Raw genomic sequence first — 21885 nt, 5'->3', positions numbered from 1 at the left:
AGAGAGACGTCGAAATACAAAGTTTGAGGAACATCTGGTAAACTGAATTGACTGTGGCAAATATAGGAAATACAACTGAAAGGTTCAATTGGAGTTGGATGGTAGAGGACTGCAAATGATAGGCTGCACAATTTGCATTTTATCCTAGAGACAGGAAGGGTCAAGGTAGTATAGACCAAAGCCTGGGAGGAGGGAAAGCTGTGAAGGAACTATTAGAATATGCTGAGCAACCATGATTAATTCAGTAAGGAGGATTATGGTTCTGTTGAGAGGTGGCAATGATTGCCAAAGGTGTGAAAGAGGAAGAATTGTAAGCAATTGAAATTAGAAATAGGAAAAATAAAATTAGGAAGAATACAGAATAAGCTTGAGGTTATAAACTTAAGTGACTCCTTCCCAAGATGGTGTCACCCTCAAAAGACACCAGAAAGACTGACAGAGGACTCAGAAGTTTTGTTTTAAATATCTTGAGTCTGAGATACACCTTGGCGGGCATGTCTGCACACTAAATAGTTGGTAATGCCTCTCTCTGGCTTTCGAAATCCTTCCTCTTCCTTCAAAGACCAAAATCAGGGGCCACCTCCTCTGTCAAGTCAACAAACTGTTTGTAAAAGATAAAGAAATCTCTGGGCCATGATTCTGAACTGAAGACTCTGGTAAAATCAAGCTGGAGGCCTCATCACATCATCAAAAAAAATGTGTCAAAGAACTTTTGTTCACTATTTGTTTTTTTTTACAGGTTTTTGACACAGTTGATACAAATCATTGATTAACAGAACTATATATTCAAAGTATATTAGCTTAGAGTTGATGAAATTATAGTACAAGGTCCAAGCATTTTATTAATCCTGTCACTAAAATCTGCAGACAACATTTAGGAAGCAACTTATTGTTCTCATAACAGACAATAACTCATAAGAAGAGATTTAAAGATACACAGAGTTATCTCTGAGTCATAAAATCTGAGGACACTTTTGACTACTGACACACATTTCCAAATATTCATAAGAAATTCCTACTTTTCAACCTCGCCATAGGATTGCTTCTGTTACTTTGATCAAGAATTGGGAGAGAGTAAAGATGTGCACTTAGCATGAGAAGGTTTAAAACAGGAGCCCTTACGCTAACTCTGTTGATCACAGCTATTAACAACTAGGACCAGGTTTTCTAACATGCTAGTTACATATACTACTTAAAGGGTTGTATGAGATGAATTCATTTTATACTAAATGATATCAAAGGAAATTAGCTGAAATCAATGCAAACTAAGCTCTTCAATTTATGAAGCGCTTACTATGTGCCAGGCATCATTCTAAGGGCTGAGGATGCAAAGAAGGTGGAAGGGATCCATCTTTGCTCTGGAGAAGCTTCTGTCTAATGGAGAAGGCAACATACAAACCATCTGCATACAGGACAAATTGGAGATCATCTCAGAGGGGTGTCACTAATCCTGAGAGCTAGGAAAGCCTTCTAAAAGGTGGGACTGCTGTTGAGATGCAACTTGTGCTACAGAAATAAGAACATAGGAGGGAGGGAGTGAGGAGAGTTTCAAGCATGGGAAAGTCAGTCAACATAACCAGAGTTAGGAGATGGAGTGCTTTATGTGATGAACAAGAAAACCTTCTCCAATATCCCTGGTTTTTAGTACCCCATCCCTACTCAAATTATTTTGTATTTACTTATCTTTGTATATGTTACATCCCCAAAGAGGTACACAAGTTCCTTGAAAGGATGGATTGTTTTGTTTTTGTCCTTATATTCTCTTTCACAAGCACAATTTATTGTGCTAATAAATGCACTTAATGCATTTGTTGATTTTAATATTTGGACAGGAATTCAGGAGAAAGATTGGGGCTGGATATATACATGTCCAAGTTGTCTGCATTGTAATGATAATTTCAGCTTCTGTAAGGAGATGAAATCACTAAGAAAGAGGGTATAGAAAGAGAAAAGAGGAGCATCAAGAATAGTTTTGAGCAATACTCATTCTTAGGAAGGCAAATGATGGATGGTAATTCAGCAAGAGAGACAAAAAGGGAATAACCAGATAGGTGGAACAAAGATGCCAAAAAGCCAGACAGAGAGAATATCCAGAAAGGAGTCATTAATCAAGTACAAAACTTTAGAGAAATCAAAAAGTATAAGAACTAATAAAAGACCAGAATATTGTTGGTAACATTTGAGAGGACCGTTGGAGTAGAACATTAGGATCAGAACCTAATTTTTTGAGGATGATGAAGTAGAGGCAATGACTATAGCTGATTTTCTAATATGCCTGTAAAGGGGAAAAATTATAGAATTATAACTAAGAGAAATTTCAAAGTGAAGATTCGTGATATTTGAAGCATCTGGGAAGCATCCTATAGTTAAGGGGAAATTGAAGATATAAGAGGGATGATGGATCCCTCAAGGGGACTAGCTCCAAGAAGAGATAGGAAAGATGAGATCTAAACTTTGGCAAAGACAGGTATTTAATATTTGGACTGGACCTTGGCAAAGAGGAATGTCGCCTGTTCCTCAGAAAAATGAACAAAGGAATAGAGGACAGGTGAAGGTCCAGGGATGACAACACGATTTCTAACCTGCAACTGGGAGAATTACTTTACTCTTTTTTTAACCCTTACCTTCAGGACAGAAGAGCAGTAAGAGCTAGGCAACTCAGGTTAAGAAACTTGCCCAAGGTCACACAGCTAAGAAGTGTCTGAGGCCCACCCAGGATCTCCTGTCTCCAGGGCACTCTCTATGCACTGAACCTCCTAACTGTCCCACGATATTACTCTTGGAAGAAAAAGGGTTGTTGGTGAAATGAGGAACTTTCTGACTAAAGACACTGTTTTCCCTCACCCCCCCCCAATTAATGCATGACTGTCAACCCTCAGTTACAACAAGTTTTATTGCAACAATACTGTCAGATATTCTTATGAGCAAGAGAGTGCTGCCAAAATATAATTCTAACTCCGTGCTTAGACAATAGCTTTACATGAGTAATGAGAGGACAAAGAAAAACTCAGCGGATTAGTTCTATCTGAAGCATGCAAAATACTTAAAGTTCTGTGAAATGACGACTTTATGCTGGTTCATTGGTTGCAATGGCTTGGGACTACTTTGGGAATATGATATTTTAGGTTTCATTTCTGAGTCTATAATTAATCAACAATAATATCACCCACCTGTTTTATAGTAACAGCGTTTAGGAGAAGTTAAACCGTGGTACACTGTCAGTATAAAATAACTTCTCCCCTTGGTTGCTTACTCTATAGGGCTAATTCTTGACAAAAAATATGAAATATGCAAACTATTTTCAGAAAGTCTCCTTACGCTGTCCCTTGCTCACACTTTTCTATTTTTTATATCCTTGAGGTTCCAACTACCATCATTTTTCTCCTGTTCAGCTACTAGATAATGCTTCGTAGCTAGCTCTTTCCATTTTCTATTCTCCTCGACAACACTGATTGCTTCTTGGGTTCCCTTTCTTCAAGATCCATCCCTCTTCTTTGATAAGGAATGCACATATAGGCAAACATGTGGGGAAGATCCTCCCAGAGTACCTCAGCCACTGGAGCACAGAAGAAGATAGGAAAGAGGAGGCTGAAGGAACATCCAATGCAATTGTGCAGTCAGTCGGTGTCAAAAGTGTCAAGTCGTTCATCAAATGGAAATGTGGCAGGAAGGTAGAAACTGATCACAGTGTTGCAGTGGTGGGCTTGGAGCCCAATGTTGAATTGGCCAACACTGTTGGCTAGAAGTAGATTCTGATTGGGGAAGCTTCTGGGTGAACACTGAGCTCTAGACCTATTCTAGACCTAGCCGGTGATGCTGCATGTTTCTATGATATCAAGTTGGGCATCAATGAGTAGAGCGTCATGACCATGCTATTGTGAGTGGAGGACTAGCTGGAAAAAATATGCCTGGGGTTATCAAACTATACCGGCATCCGTCATTTTTTGGAGGGATCTGGGCCCCAATGTGGGCTATGAAACCATTGATCTTCTGGGTGGTAGTGTGCCCATATTTGGGGGTTTTGATGGAGCTATTATAAAAGATACTCCCAAACCTGAAACTGAACATTCAGGGAGTGGTGTCTCTTCAGAGAGGGAGACAGGGTCAAAGACCTCTACAATGACATCCCATCCTGGACGGAAAATCCAGACGCTGCAGAGCCTCATAAAGGGGAAAGTCTTTGCAAAGGTGTCTTCTTCTATCTCAGGGAAAAGTCATGGTGGAGACTCTGCTGTGCAACATCTTTAACAGGATGCCAATAGTAAGGAAGATCCTTAAGGATGGGGAAAAGCATGAAGATCTCAATGAAGTAGCCAAGCTACTTCACTCCTGAAAAGTGAAGTATGCAAAAAAAAAAAATAGAAATGTGGAATTTGGGAGTAAAAAGCAACTGCTAGTCCAGGCAAAAAAAAGAGAGATCTACATCTGACTCACATACTTCCCCCCATGTCATATTTGTCAATATGTACCCCAAGTCCATTGTGAATTATTACAGTCATCCAGCATTTGCAATGTATTGACTTGAACTTATTCACAGGCTCACACATTGAGAACTGAAAGGTAAATTAGAAACCACCCTGTCCAAAACTCTCATTTTGACGATCAGGAAACTAAAGCACAAAGAAGTGAAGACACATCCCTGGTTCACACACATAGTAAATAGTTCCACAACCCAGAGCTTCTTTGTCTAAATCCACTGATTTTTTCCTCTGTAAGACATTTGAAGAGCTAAAGAGTCCTGTTGTCAAATTAGCTCAAAGGATCATGAATTTAGACCTGGAAGGAACAAAAGGCAATGAGTCCAACTACTTCAAGCACAAATTACTGAAGTGACATGTCTAGGATAGTACAGCTAGTTTTTAAAACATTATGTGGTATCATTTATATGTCATTTAAATCTGTGATAATGTAACCCTTATTGTAATGTTTCGATTTATGTATTATTGGAATGTTTATAAGACATTCAAATGAAAAAATAAAACAAAATACTGAATTTGGACTCAGTAGATGTAGTTTATGAACTGTGAGAGTTTAAACAAGCTGCTAATCTTGTAGGGCCTCAGTTCCTTTAAAAAGGGGGGGGAAGATTTTTGAACAAGTGATGTTTAACAAATACCTAACATTTAAATACATTTTTTCAAACAAAAATTTCTGTCTGAATAAAAAAGATAGTAATATCGTTTGTTGGTATACAATTCATTATATTTTTAATGTTTGAAAAACACTAGTAGTAAGTGAAAAACACTATAAGATTAGCAAAAATAAGTGAATCTTGTCTCTCTATTTTGAAGAACTGATAATTAGCACCCAAGCTTGAACAGTTCCAAATTATGTGTTTTATTGTAAAGCTTAAAATGGCTTCCACCATGGGCATTTGCTAAGTAAAGGAGCAATGATACCCGAGGCAAAATAACATGTCATATGATGTATTATTTTGTGGAACAAATACTAGCATGAAAGGAGCACTACTGGCTAAATTAAGCCTTGCTTCTGAGCTGGTTCTTTTAAAAATGGCTAATTCCTTCTGTCACCATATGCTTTGCAACTTCAGAGATAACTGCAGAAATTACAAACAGCTAAATTTAGACTATGCCCCTGACAGTAGCACATTCAGAGATTCCTATGGGGTAAATGTCTTGATTTCATTAGTCCTATTATGCTGTACTTCTGTGTGCATTTTGGAAACTTTCCAGTGTCTACAACAGACATCAAGTTCACTGTCATTTTTCTTGGGTTCATGTGAGGGACAAAATTTTTCTTCACATAAGGGCCTCCTTAGATTTCATATAGCTTTAGTCCAGTGGAAATTTATTTAATTTGTTTATGCTTATATTGTCATTTTAAACTGAGCCGTCATACCCTTGTAGATAACTAAACTGATTAAAAATGTTCTTTATAGGCTTCAAACTTTGGATTTTTCCTCAAGTGATGTTTTCTTCTTCTTCTCTGTTTACCTATGAATGGTAGAAAAGGGATCTGATTTGTGAATCACTGAACCTGCAGGATCCAATCCATCCACTCATATAGACACTGGAAATCAGTATGGTCAACTTCTGGTCAAAATGCCCATTATGCCTTAAAACTACTGTCATGAAAGCAGTTGGCAAGTGTCTCTAGAAAGGAACAAGGTCAACTAAATGAAATATGATGCTTAATTCTTTTGTAAAATAAATCCTTGATGACTAAAAGGGCAGGAAGCATTGGGTATGCATAACATTTTTTCATCAATTGTGGACTACAAAGAAAGTTCCTTTTGTTTCAAACTTTGTGGTTGAAAAAGTGGGTGAAGATCTAGAGGACCAAATGTTGGATTTGGAGTCAGAGAACCTGGGCTCAAATTCTTGCTCTGTCAATTATCTATGGGAATTTGATCAAGTCATTGAAAACCTTTTGGTCCAGTTCCTCCTTCTGTTAAATGAAGGGTGGTTAGATTAAACCCAAAGATTCTTTAAATTTGGAGCATAAACTTCAGTAAGTCCCTGAGGGCCTTTCGGGGGTCCTGATGGTCAAAACTAGTTTCATAATAATTTAATATGTAAAATATCTATTAACATATTCCTCCTTTTTCAGCTCTATATCTTTGTGAGGCTAGATTTTCTTTATTTATTTCAACCAAAACAATGTCACTTTTAAGAGACACATTGAAGAAATCAACAAAAACATTTGAAACAATGCCATTCTCAGTGAATTTTGTTTTGCTTTGTAAACTGTCATTTCATGAAAGTTTTTGCTTGTTTTAATATGTATTCAGTTACATTTTTATTTTATTATTACTTAAAATATTAAAATAAATATTTTAGAATTTATCAGCTTTAATTTATATGTTAAAGATTCATTGAAATAACCTACATAAATAAAATTTCTTTGGAATCTTTAATAATTTTTCCTTAAATGTATAGTGAAAAACGTTTAAGAATCGCTGGATTAGACAATGTCTGAAATCCCTCCTAGTTCTAAGTCGATAATTATATAAATATTTTCAAGAACATTTAACGCACACCCCTGCCTTACTAAGTACAGTGCTTATGGGAAAATAGATGTACTAGATTTTGTTGGCAGAATCATCAATTGTACTGTCCATTCTGGAAAGCAATTTGGGACCGAGTCCCCAAAGTTACTAAACTGTGTGTACTGTTTGGTCCCACTCTAAGTCTATGCCCTAAAGAAATGGAAGAAAGAGGAAAAGGAGCCAGACTAGACTTCCCTTGGCTCCATGAACTTGTATAAGACAAAAGAAGTCATCTTTGTTTTCACTGACCTCCCACTGAAATGTAGCTTTTCCCCCACTTGTGATTAAAAAGACCAACGATATATCCAATTAGAAAAGGAATCCATCGGTAGACTTCCAAAGGGTTCCATGGCCAAAATCTTGGGCCAAGAATTGTGTAGATCATGAAGCCCATTAGGTCAGCGAGCCTATCTTACTGTAGCTCTCCCAGTTAGCCTTAACAATGTTTGTTAAATTGAATTGAGTCAACTCTCAGGTCCCTTGCAGCTCTGACATTCTATAATCTATGATCTCTAATAGAGCCCTTGGAGGGAGCTGAAAGCTTTTAGCTTATTTAATAAGTATTTTTATGTAAAATAACTTCTGCTAGCAGGAAGTTTCCAAATCAAGTGACAAAGAAGCTAACTGTAGTTGCTATGATAGTGAAAGTAAGCTTTTTCTTCCCTGTCTCCAGTCTTATCTGCTTTCTTCCAAGTTTTAGTGCAGTTTGAGCCCTAAGGAAAAGCCAGGCAGCAGGAGCCCAGCCTTTCCATCCTCCCAGAAGAAAAGAAAAGAAAAGAATGGAAAGCTGCCCTGAGGAAGCTGTTTCTAGGGCTTAATGGGAGGCAAAGGTGACAGGTGACAGCTCCCTCTGATAAGACAGGCAGCAAGAGAAAAGCATGCCTGTAGGGGCTTTTTAACAACTAGAAAATGCTGCAGGAGGTGACTGGAGTAGAAAGGGATATGGGGTGGTGGGACTAGAAGTGGGTGTGGGGAAAATAAAGGAGGGGGAATAAAAACAGCTACTTTGCACTACAGTATTTTTAATTGTAATTATAAACCTAAAGAACTCTATTGGCAGTAGAGGTTTGGGGTTTGTTTGTTTTTACATTTTAATGCCAAATCCAAAACTGGATCTTATGGGTTTCCCTTGTTGTAAACTGCACTTGTGCAAAGTGTGGGCCTAAAGAACTAAATAGGCACTGACCCAGAAAGACCTATGTATTTTTAAAAATCCTCTTTATCTAGGTCTTTTTCTCATATTTGCAGTTTCTCAAAGAAATAAGAAAATGTAATTCCAGATATGTGGGAGTACCAGATAAGGGAAAGTTTTCTGATCTTAGTCTTCACCAAAATTCATTTCAGATAGGTCATAAAAGAGATTATAAATCTACAAATTATGTTTCCTTTAATAATGGTTAGCATTTATATACAGTCAATTACATGTCAGACACTGTCCTAAGCACTTTACAAATAGCATCTCACTTGGTCCTCACAACAACCCTGGAAAGTTAGGAGCCATCATTATCTCCATTTTATAGAAAGCTAATGCAGGCAGATGCTACTTGCCCAAGCTCACAGAACTGATAGGTAAGGAAGGCTTGATTTGAATCCAGATCTTGACTCCTGGGCCACTTCTCTGAATCCAGTTGTTGGTTTCCCCCACCTTTCCTATTCATTAGACATCATCCTGAGCCATGAAATTCTCTTCATTTCAGTAAATAGGAGTTAGATCTTAAAATGTACAGGATTTTAAAATGTGTAAGTAGTGGACACACAATGATGAAACCACCCACAAAGTCCCTGCCTTCAGGAGATTCAACATAAGGGAATATGCATGCAGTCTTATAGGAAAAGATGGAGGCGGGAGGGCCATCAGGATGGTAGCTAGAAGAAACAATAGGGACCATAGCTCCCTTGGGCAGCCTCATTTAAATGAGACCCAGAGTAGTTCAGTGAATGGCAAAGAGAAGGACAGGTTCAGGGCACCATTCAAACTAGGGTCTTCTGAACTGGAAGTCCAGCGCTCTGTACCACAGCGTGGTTTTATGGAATAGGATTGTCGTCTTTATAAATGGATCTTTGGAAGTATCTTAGAGGAAGTATTGATGTAGAAAGGTCATGGTCTCTCCATATTGGTAGAATATATTTCTGGGAGTCTGTGATCCCAAATGTGATGGTATTCCCTCCAGTGGTGCAGATCACAGCCCATCTGTGCATAAATATTTCATTCCATTATTGTTGGTGTGTGTAGCCTGAAAAATGATTCGTAACCATGGCTGACCCCCAAAGCCTCTGGCCTCTTTCTAGTCTTCTTGCCTTTGAGGATACCAAAGCTGAGCTTGGCCCTTTTGTTGTCACTTCCTTTCCTGGCTAGACATGGCCTTGATGATGTCTTGGATAGCCCTTCTAGCTCAATAGTCATCATTGGTAATATGTTTGCACCCGACTGGAGGAAATTCTCTTTGCAGTATCTGAATATAAGCCACCAATACAAAACAGTGTTCACACTGAATGTAAAGTGGTAGGAACTTTATTGTGCAGTTATAGTTATAGTTATATAATTTAGAAATTTTCACCAAAATGGAGATAGTAGAAAACAGAAAAATTAAAAGTTTTCTGTAGATGTCGAATCTATAAATAGTTGGCTTTTAGTTAAGTAAATAAAAATTATGGTAGCCCTGTCATTCTGCACATGTGTATAGTACCATTATATTTAAAACATACTCCAATTATTTGACCTAGGTAGTCATATTTTGGCAAGAACAATGCTATATTCCTATAAGTGTCTTGGGAAGATTAATCACATAAAAATAAACTTAATACTAATGAAAATAATTATCAGCCATATAGCCCATTGCTTCAGCGTTATTGTGTGTATGTGTGTACTTGTGATTTCACTCATATGGGGAGCTCCCTGATATAGAAATTCCCTCAATAAATGCTGATCTAGCAACTCCTTTTCAATTTATAGTCCGGTGAAGCGCCTGGGGCACTAACAAGTTTATTGACTTGCCTGGAGACACACAAGTCTATAGGTGCATCATAAACAAAATTTGAAAGCCCAGATTCTCCTGACTCCCAGGCCAGCCAGCTTAGAGATCACATAATTCATTCATCAGAAATTCTCAAAAATGAGAAAATGGATGCCTAGAGGTATAGAATGATTTGATCAAGCTTCTTTGGAAACTTCAATAACTATGTTCCTTTGCATGGGGCACAAGACCACTCTTCCCTCTGCCAAGTTCTGTTCCTTTGTAGTAATTTTGTATAGGTCAACAATCTACATTTAATTGCATTTTATAAAAGTTGATATAAAGTGAAAAATATGCCCTTTCATATTTTATTCATGGTTACTGAGTCTTTGAGTTGGCTATTAGTAGAGAACAAAGGTTAGGTATTAGGTAATAGTAGAGAACAAAGGTATTCTCTTTTGTTGATTAAATGGTTTAGCAAAATGAATTTTAAGGAATGGATTGTTGGAGGCAGCTAGGTGGATCAGTGGATTGAGAGACAGGGCTAGAGACAGAAGGTTCTGGGCCCAAATCTGGACTAAGATACTTCCTATATGTGTGACCCTAGGCAAGTCACTTAACCCCCATTGCTTAGCCCTTACTGCCCTTCTGCCTTGGAACCAATACACAATATTGATTCTAAGACAGAAGGTAAAGGTTTAAAAAAAAAACCGAGTGGATTAGCTCGATGACAAAAGGTTTGGGATATTGCCTCATTGTTTTATTTGTATAATTATTTATAGTTTCTATAATTTGGGCTTTGACCTAAGTATTCTTTAGGATTATATTATTTAATATCCATTGAGGTACGAATCATTTCTTAAAATGTTCTTTATTCATTTTTATTATCTTGTGACTAGTAAAAATATTTAATATTTCTGATATTCTGCATTTCTTGAGGATTGTTTTTTATATCTATTCAGTTTTTATAACACCATACAAATCTGAGATTATGCATGATCCTTATTGTTCCCATTCAGGATTCTCCAGGGGTCTGCCATATCTAACTTTGCTAAAATTTTCTTCAGGTCTTTAATATCTTTTCTGTATATTTGCCAAGGTCTGGTAGAGGCCCATTGAAGCCCTAAAGGATTATTGCTCCTGGTATATTCTAAATAGTGACCACCAGAAGTTTACTACAATAACCCTGCAACAAGGACTCCCCCAATCGTACCCCAATTTGCAGTCTGTAAGTAGAGGGTGAAGGCAGGGCTAAGCAAAAGCACAGGAAGCATACAGAGTTGATAAGAGCAAAGGATATATGTGGGTTGGATAGAAAGTGTTACCATGTAACTTACCTTTCCACTTGGAGGAAAAAGAAAGCATTGGAGCTACCCAACTAGGTCTCTAACAGGCTAATTTGCTCACCAAACATTGGCTTCTTTTCAGCCTACTCTAGCATACTTCTATACTTATAACAAAAATAATAATAATATGACAGAAAGCTTTAAGGCTCGCAAACATCTTATACATCCCATCTCATTTAATTTTCATAATAATTTTATGAAGTAGAAAATGCTATTGTTGCTATCACCATTTTATGCTGAGGAAAATGAGTTTCAGGAAAGTAGAATGGCAGGTCCTCAAGACAGTATTACTAGGGAGTTGCATTAGGATGAGTTATCATATTCATTTAGAAGTAGCAATGCATTTAAAATGTTTAAAATATAATTTTAAGAAAGCTATTCCCTGATGTCTCACAGAAGAATAAATTTTAGACTCTTTCCTCGATAGAATTTTCTGGATTATTGTATTTCAAAAGATCAAGAAAAAATATTCATTTTGTAAAAAATCTTTTCTTTAGTATTTGTTCATTATTCAAAATGTAATGTGCTGCTTGGGAAGAGAACTCTTCATTTCAGAGTTTTTTCCCTTTCACAGTTAAGGACATTGGGCCACAGTTTGGAATATTTAAAATTGTTAACTTTATTTTTCTACTTTTTAATTATACCTACATGAGGCCTTTCCTGATGTTTACCATTTTCAGGGCCTATATGTTACTTTGTATTAGTTTTTTTTTTTAATTCTCTATATTCATTTGATTTTCACCAATAAAATGGAAAATATTTGAGGGCAAGCCCTGTTTTGTTTTAATCATTGTATTGCCAGCACCTGAAACAATGGATATACTTAATCCTGGTTGAACAAACGAATCAGGTCAACAATAAAATCTCAAAGCAATTTCTAATTAATAAAATATTTAAAGATTTGGAAGGGACCTCAGAAATGAACTAGTCCAACTTTTTCCAAAGAGTGAATCTCATTAACAACAGCTTTGGTAACTGGTCAAATAGATTTTATTTGAAGATCTATAATGACAGGGGACCCTGGTCACTGCTAAATGTCTTATTTCCAGGCTTCACAAATCTACTTTCATTATTAATTCTTACATTATCATCCATTTAGTGTTTAAGTGTCTTTGCGAGCATGCAATTGGGATGGATCTCTAAAATACTTGAATTTAACTTTGTCATTTTTATAGATTAGATAGATCAATAGAAATAGAAGTTCCTTGAGGGCAGGGACTGTCTCTGCTTCTTTTTGTATTCCTAACATTTAGCACTGTGCTGGCCTATAGCAGGCACCTCGTAAATGCTTACTTTTTGTTTGAAATGACTGGTGTAAGGTCAATAAGCTGGGGCTAGAAGCCCCATGAATCTGTTACTCCTACTCATTTTATCCCCATTTCCTATACATTTGAGAAGCAAGCATTTAGGCTACAGATGGACAAACATTTGAATAAAGAGGAATAAAAGCCATTTCAAAGTGAGAACAAGGACAGTAATTCTGCAAATGACACCATGACACAGGGTATGTCCTCAAAATGTCCTTTCTCCATACAAATTACCTTTCCAATTCTACAATCACATAAACTCTCTACATTCAATTTTTTAAAAACCTCTGCTGATGAAACACCTCAGGGTCCATGTACAAAAGAGATCAGCCATGAATAATTAAATGAAGAAATAGAAAGTTTAGATTCCCAGGGTGATGTTAAAATCACTTTGCAGCACATCACACATTTTGCAGTTGTAGCAAAGCATGGATTTATAACACTTTATAACACAGATCTATACTCTTATGGTAGAGAAATATTTTCTTTAGTGCTTTCTAACTTGATTTAAAAAAATCCTTACTCATGAAGGTTATTAGTTTAATGGGTTCTTTTATTATCCATCGAAAGAATTTTCACCTAAATATAGGTCTAATTATCTCTAAATTGAAATATAAAATGTGAAAATGCCATTGGATGCTTTTCAGAGTTTTCCATCAGTTTAATAAGCCCTAAGGAGCTTAAAATATTTTTAAAATTATTTTCTTTTCCAATGTTTCTTTATACAGAGTAGTGCCTTTCTTTAAATCCCCAAAAGCAATGTCAGCATATTACAAGGGCACCTCTGACATTCACATTTTTAAAAAGACACTGTTTGGTATTTCTTTCTTTTTCCCCTTCATATTATATCATAAGATTTTCTTTAATACCCCTTTTCACAAAGAAAAGTCCCTTAAGTGCTGGAAAGAATTGAGGAAGTAGCAAGAGTTAAAAAAAGGAAGTCTATTTGTGATTCAAAGAGAGGCTCAGGATCCAGAATGACTCCCTGATAAACACAGAATAAGTCAGTGAAAGATGACTCTAAGTTTATGGCCTTGAAAGCAATGTCACCCTCAGATAGTGATGATGGAATCAAAGATGTCGAAGCTGTTTGTTTTCACTTTGCACCATCAGAGGAGATCTGTGGTAACCTTGAAGTATTAAAAAAAAAGTGGAGGAAAGAAGAAAGAGATTAAACCATTATAAAAAATTATGGCAAAGAAGGTGAAAATTCATTTTGCCAGATGAATAGTAGAAATTTATTTTCCCTAAGAAGATAGTTTTATATTAAGCATTTTTCACATGGTGTCAGGAAAAGGACTGAGGATGGGGAGTCCAGGAATAATAGAAAGAATATAGGTGTAGGATTCAAAGGAACTAGGTTTTATTTTATTCTTGACCACTCCATTAATATTCAGTGAGATTTTAAGCAACTCATGTCACTTATCTTTGCCTCAGCTTCTTCATCTGTAATAAAAGGAAGTTAAGGAAAGAAAATAAATTAATATTGCCTCAGATAATTTCTAATGCTAACATTTATTATTATTTAATTCTACCCATGTAAACTACTTAACATTAAAGGAGGCACAAAGGGGGAGTGCTGAGATGATGTCATTTCTAGGCACTGGGAAAATATTACTCTGAAAAAAAGTCTTCCCCTCTCACTAATCAGGTAACTTCTACAATTAGAAAGCCTTTCCTTTGGCATTATAGATTTGTTTCTTATTAAAAATGCAACTTTCTTTTTATTAAGCTTTGTCATTTAGTTAAACTTTAGTTTGAATTCATTTATTAGAACTTTGCCCTGCAGTATGTTTTTGGAGGTAATAAGGGTAGTAGAAGTATTACCAAGAAGGCAGTCCCCTGCAAAAAAAAAAATAGCATGCAAAGAATATAGAGGCTGGAGCATCAAAGACAAATATCACCTACTTCATAAAATTGTTTAAGTTTGATTCCAATACATTGGAAAGTATTTGTGTGAATTGAGGATAATCTGTTATAGTTAATTCTTAGTTGCCAGTATGACCACATGAGAGTAATAACTATTTAAAGTATTTAAAGTTTCTGAGGATGAAAGCTCTGGGAGGCAGAGTCAAGATGGTGGCATAGAGGCAGCGAAAGTTCAGACCTCTAAAAAACCCTTCCTTACCGATCACAAACTGAATGCTCCCAGGGGACTCAAATCAAACCTAACAACAAGATAGAACCAAGGAACCCTCCTGCTGGACTCAACTAAAAAGGAACACCCCAAAAAGTCAGAATTAAAGAACACTTGGGTTCAAAAGGAAGGAAGAACGAAAGTCCCAGGACCCCTCCCCCACCTAGAGCGCTAAGCCTCCAGCAATAGCTGGAACCTCTGGGTGGGCAAGGGTGCTGGTCTAGAGGGTGGGCAGGGCTGTGCCAAGCTCAGAACATCAAACGGGTGGTGGGAAAGCAGTTAGAGAAGAAACACAGAGCACAGAGCAGGCCGCCTAGTTACAACAGTGGAGACACTGCATACTGACCTCCCCTTGCCTCCAGAGGCCTCAGGGCACATCCAGCTCTGCAATTCAGCTGGACTTAATCCCATCAAGGTCTCCAGAGCACTGGGAAACTCAACAGTCCTCCCTGATAGACTGCACTGAGAGATTTGCTGAAAAAACTCCAAGGGTGAAGGCTGACAGAAAAGCCCAAACCCACAAAAAAAAAAATGAGAGGAGCAAAAGCGCAGGCAACTGCGGGGAGTAAAGAAGGTGTAAATATGAGCAAACAACAGAAAAAGAAAAAAGAAATTACAATCAACAGCTTCTATATAGGCAATGAACAAAGAGCAAATGGAACAGAGAAAGATGAAAGAACATCAAGACAAAACACAGAAACTCCAGCAAATTGGATACAGGCTTTGGAAGAACTCAAAATACATTCAAAACACAATTAAGAGAGGCTGAAGACAACTGGGAAAAGAAATTAAAAACTAAGATAAGTCATCTGGAAACAGAAAAGTGTCTTGAAAACAAAATCAATCAGCTTGAAAATGAGGCAAAGGAGATGAAAGATGAGGCAGAGAAGATGAAAGATGATCTCCAGAGAAAATCAGACCAAGAGAAGGATGACCAAAAATCCATGGAAGAAATCCAGTCTCTAATATCCAGAATACAACAACTAGAAGAAAGCGATTTCACAAGGCAGCAGAATGCAATGAAACAGAACCAAAAGAATGAAAGAATTGAGGAAAAAATGAAGTACCTCATTCACAAAACAGAAGATTTAGAAAACCGTTCCAGGAGAGACAACTTAAGAATCATTGATCTACCAGAAGACCAGGACAAAAGAAAAAGCCTGGACACCATACAAAAGGAAATTATCCAAGAAAACTGCCCCGATATTCTAGAACAAGAGGGAAAAGTGGAGATTGAAAGAATCCACAGATCACCTCCTGTAATTAACCACCAACTAACAACACCCAGGAATGTTATAGCCAAATTCAAGAACTACCAGACCAAGGAAAAAATATTACAAACTTCTAAGAAGAAGTCATTCAGATACCATGGAACCACAGGGAGGCTAACACAGGATCTGGCTACATCTACACTGAAGGACCGAAAGGCATGGAATATGATATTCCGGAAAGCAAGAGAACTAGGTCTACAACCAAGAATCAACTAGCCAGCAAGACTGACCATAGTCTTACAGAGGAAATTATGGACATTTAACAAAATAGAGGAATTCCAAGCATTTGTAAAGAAAAGACCAGATCTGAGCAGAAAATTTGATGCCCAAGCATAGAACTCAAGAGACTCAACAAAAGGTAATTAAGAAAGAGGGAAAAAAGAAAAACAAAACAAAAAAAACCCTTTTTTTGGAGACCCAATAAGTTAAAATGAAATGTATCCCTACAAGAAAAGAGGTCATTGGTAACTCTTAAAAAATGTTATTATCACTTGCAGCAAGAAGAATTACACTTAGAGGGAACAGTGATAAACTGTATAGGATGAAATGTCAAGACATAAATATATGTATATATATATATACATATATATATATATATATATAGAGAGAGAGAGAGATATAGATAGATATAGATATATACAACTAGAGCTAAAAAAGAGGTTAATACTAAAAGAAATGGGAAAAGAAACAAAAGGGGGTAAATCTATATGTTACAAAGAAGCTCATGGTGGGAGGGGGGAGAACATCAATACACTGGAAGGGTAAAGAGGTTGGAGATAGGAAATACTCAACTCTTACATGCATAGAAATTTACTCAAAGGGAACAATCAAATACATTGGAGCAGAGAATTGATTTGCACCTATAGGGAAGAAGGGTAAAAAAATGGACTGGTGGGGAGGGAAGCAGTACAAGGGAGGGAGAGGGTGGGATTAGTATAAAAAAACTGTAAAGAAAATATGAGGGGAATAAGAAGGGGATAGAAAGGGAAGTAAAATAAGGGTGGGAATTAGGGGGACTGAATAAAAACAAAACATTGGTGTGGAAGCAAATAGAGAAGGAAGAAAAGGCAGAACTAGGAGTAGAAATCAAAATGCTGGGAAATACACAGCTTGTAATCATAACTCTAAATGTGAATAGAATGAACTCATCTATAAAATGCAAGCAAATAGCAGAGTTGATTAGAAACCAAAACCCTGCTATATGCTATCTATAAGAGACACATATGAGGAAGGTAGAAACGCATAGGATAAAAGTAAGAGGATGGAGCCAAATCTATTGGGCATCAACTGATAAAAAGAAGGCAGGAGTCGCAATCCTGATACCTGACAAAGCCAAAGTAAAAATAGATCTAAATAAAAGAGATACGGAAGGTAACTACATCCTGATAAAAGGCAGTATAGACAATGAGGAAATATCAGTACTCAACATGTATGCACCAAATAGCATAGCATCCAAATTTCTAAAGGAGAAGCTAGTGGAGCTCAAGGATGAAATGGGTAGAAAAACTATACTAGTGGGGAACCTGAACCTTCCTCTATCAGAACTAGATAAATCAAAACAAAGAATAAATAAGAAAGAGGTAAGAGAAGTAAATGAAATCTTAGAAAAAATTAGAGTTAATAGATATGTGGAGGAAAATAAATAGAGACAAAAAGGAATACACTTTCTTTTCAGCAGCACATGGTACATTCACAAAGATTGACCATGTACTATGGCATAAAAACATTGCAAACAAGTACAAAAGAGCAGAAATAATAAATGCAACCTTCTCAGATCACAATGCAATGAAAATAATAATTAGTAAGGATAGGTGGAGAGGCAAAACAAAAATTAATTGGAAATTAAACAATACAATTCCCCAGAATTGGTTAATTAAAGAACAAATCATAGAAACAATAACTTCATTGAAGAAAATGACAATGATGAGACATCCTTTCAAATCTATGGAATGCAGCCAAAGCAGTACTCAGGGGAAAATTTATATTCTTGAGTTTATATATTAACAAATTAGAGAGGGCAGAGTTCAATGAATTGGGCATGCAAATTAAAAATCTAGGAAGTGAATACATTTAAAATCCTCAGATGAAGACTAAATTAGAGATCCTAAAAATAAAAGGAGAAATTAATAAAATTGAAAATCAAAGAACTATTGATTTAATAAATAAAACTAGAAGCTGGTAATTTGAAAAAACAAATAAAATAGACAGAGTACTGGTCAATCTAATTAAAAAAAGGAAAGAAGAAAATGAAATTGATAGTATCCAAAATGAAAAGGGAGACCTCACCTCTAATAAAGAGGAAATTAAGGAAATCATTAAAAACTATTATGCCCAACTATATGGCAATAAATATGGCAATTGGTGATATGGATGAATATTTACAAAAATATAAATTGCCTATACTAACGGAGGAAGAAATAGACTACCTAAACAACCCCATATCAAAAAAATAAGTTGAACAAGCCATCCTCCCTAAGAAAAAATCCCCAGGTCCAGATGGATTCACAAATGAATTCTATCAAACATTCAAAGAACAACTCATCCCAATATTATACAAACTATTTGACAGAATAAGCAAAGAAGGAGTTCTACCAAATTCCTTTCATGACACAAATATGGTACTGATTCCAAAGCGAGGCAGATGAAAAACAGAGAAAAAAAACTATAGACCAATCTCCTTAATGAATATAGATGCAAAAATTTAAATAGAATACTAGCAAAAAGACTCCAGCAAGTAATCATGAAGGTTATCCACTATGACCAGGTAGGATTCATACCAGGAATGCAAAGATGGTTCAATATTAGGAAAACCATCCACATAATTGACCATATGCAATCCAACAAAAATCACATGATTATCTCAATAGATGCAAAACAAGTCTTTGACAAAATACAACACTCATTCCTATTAAAAACACTAGAAAGTATAGGAATAGAAGGGCCTTTCCTAAAAGTAATAAATAGTATATATCTAAAACCATTAGCAAACATTATCTGTAATGGGGACAAACTAGAAGCCTTCCCAATAAGATCAGGAGTGAAACAAGGATGCCCATTATCACCTCTACTAGTTAACATTGTACTAGAAACACTAGCAGTAGCAATTAGAGAAGAAAAAGAAATTGAAGGTATTAAAATAGGCAATGAGGAGACCAAGCTATCACTCTTTGCAGATGATATGATGGTCTACTTAAAGAATCCTAGAGAATCAACCAAAAAGCTACTCGAAACAAAGTTGCAGGATACAAAATAAACCCACATACGTCATCAGCATTTCTATATACCTCCAAAACATCTAAGCAGCAAGAACTAGAAAGAGAAATTCCATTTAAAATCACCCTAGAAAATATAAAATACTTACGAATCTATCTGCCGAGATAAACATAGGAACTATATGAATACAACTACAAAACACTTTCCACACAATTAAAACTAGATCTAAAAAATTGGAAAAAGTATTGATTGCTCATGGGTGGGATGAGCTAACATAATAAAAACGATAATCCTGCCCAAATTAATTTACTAATTTAGTGCCATACCCGCTGAACTACCAAAAAAACTTTTTTACTGAATTAGAAAAAACCATAACAAAGTTCATTTGGAATAACAAAAGATCAAGGATATCCAGGGAAACAATGAAGAAAATGCAGAGGAAGAAGGACTTGCAGTCCCAGATCTCAAACTGTACTAGAAAGCAGTGGTCATCAAAACAGTTTGGTACTGGCTAAGAGACAGAAAGGAGGATTAGTAGAATAGACTTTGGGTAAATGACCTCAGCAAGACAGTCTGTGACAAGCCCTAAGATCCCAGCTTTTGGGACCAAAATCCTCTATTTGATAAAAACTTCTGGGAAAATTTGAAGACAGTATGGGAGAGATTAGGTTTGTATTAACATCTCATACCCTACACCAAGATAAACTCAGAATGGGTGAATGATTTGAATATAAGGAAGGAAATCATAAGCAGATTAGTGAACACAGAATAGTATACATGTCAGATCATTGGGAAAGGAAAGACTTTAAAACCAAGCAAGAGCTAGAACAAAAATCACAAAATGTAAAATTAATAATTTTGATTACATCATATTAAAAAGTTTCTGTACAAACAAAACCAATGCAACCAAAATTAGGAGGGAAGCAACAAATTGGGAAACAATCTTCATAACAAAAATATCTGACAAAGGTCTAATTATTCAAATTTATAAAGAGCTAATCCAATTGTACAAAAAATCAAGTCATTCTCCAATTGATTGGGGAAGGAGCATGAATAGGCAGTTTTCAGATAAATCAAAACTATTAATAAGCACATGAAGAAGTGTTCTAAATCTCTTATAATCAGAGAGATGGAAATCACAACAACTCTGAGGTATCACCTCACACCTAGCAGATTGGCAACATGACAGCAAAGGAAAGTAATGAATGCTGGAAGGTATGTGGCAAAGTAGGGACATTAATGCATTGTTGGTGAAGTTGTGAATTGATCCAACCATTCTGGAGGGCAATTTGGAACTATGCCCAAAGGGCGATAAAAGACTGTCTGCCCTTTGATCCAGCCATAGCACTGCCGGGTTTACACCCCAAAGAGATAATAAGGAAAAAGACTTGTACAAGAATATTCATCACTGTGCTCTTTGTGGTGGCCAAAAATTGGAAAATGAGGGGATGCCCTTCAATTGGGGAAAGACTGAACAAATTGTGGTATATGTTGGTGATGGAATACTATTGTTCTCAAAGGAATAATAAACTGGAGGAATTCCATGTTAGCTGGAAAAACCTCCAGGAATTGATGCAGAGTGAGAGGAGCAGAGCCAGGAGAATATTGTACACAGAGACTGAAACACTGTGGTACAATCGATTGTAATGGACTTCTCCTTTAGTGGCAATGCAGCAATCCTGAACAACTTGGAGGAATCTACAAGAAAAAACACTATCCACATTCAGAGGAAAAACTGTGGGAGCAGAAACAGAAGAAAAACAACTCCTTGAATACATGAGTCAAGGGGACATGGTTGGGGATGTAGTCTCTAAAATGAACATCCTAATGCAAACACCAACAGCATGGAAATTGGTTTTTGATCAAGAACATATGTAATACCCAGTGGAGTTGCGCGTTAGCTACGGGAAGGGGTGGGGGCAGGGGAGGGAGGAATAGAATATGATTTTGGTAACCAAGGAATAATGTTATAAATTGACTTTAAATAAATTAATTTAAATTAAAAAATAAATAAATTTTCTGAGCTCAGAAACACTATGGGTCCACCAGAATTATGTATACATTTGGCAATGTAAAAAAAGGAATCCTTTCCCCCAGCAAATGAGTAAGTTAAGGAATGATATTATTTTATATACTATATTAAAGAATTAGAAATATAAATTCAGCTTTGAGTCTGTCCTTGTCATGAACAGATGATAAAGTTTTTATAGTTCACAGTTATCTTCCTTTGAACCATCAGTATACTTCACTTGAAAGATTGAGAGGAGAAAGTGCCTTTTACCCTTCTGAGCTCAAAATTACATGAAGTTAACTGAAGATTTATAATTTCCTGAACAACAGCTCTTTCCACCTTCTTCCCCATCACCCCCAGAGGGAGAGAAACTTGGCTTACCCACAGTTTCTGCCTCAGAAGATTCATTTATTCATTCCTTTATTTAACAAATATTGATTGAGCACTCAATACTTTTCAGTCATGCAGTGGTTTCTGACTCTTCCCAACCTCATGGATTATATAGCACACCAGGTCTTTTTATCCTCCACTATCTCCCAGAATCTATCCAATCTCATTTTCATTGTTTCCATGACACTATCAAGTCCTTCCCCACGTCAGGATCTTCTCATTATGTGACAAAGTATTTCAGCTTTAT

At 36.4% G+C, this 21885-nt stretch overlaps 1 protein-coding gene and 1 pseudogene across 4 annotated transcripts in view; both read left to right on the top strand.

The window, feature by feature from the left end:
- CADM2 (cell adhesion molecule 2) overlaps nucleotides 1-21885 on the top strand; it is a 1288026-nt gene that overhangs the window by 789653 nt on the left and 476488 nt on the right. The window lies entirely within an intron of this gene.
- On the top strand, nucleotides 3453-4365 carry LOC100029563 (apoptosis-inducing factor 1, mitochondrial-like; annotated as a pseudogene).

This window comes from Monodelphis domestica, chromosome 8 (genome assembly GCF_027887165.1).
Source record: "Monodelphis domestica isolate mMonDom1 chromosome 8, mMonDom1.pri, whole genome shotgun sequence".
Lineage (NCBI taxonomy): Eukaryota > Metazoa > Chordata > Mammalia > Didelphimorphia > Didelphidae > Monodelphis > Monodelphis domestica.
The sequence above is the reverse complement of the archived record's forward strand: the minus strand, read 5'-3'. Positions and strand labels throughout refer to the sequence as shown.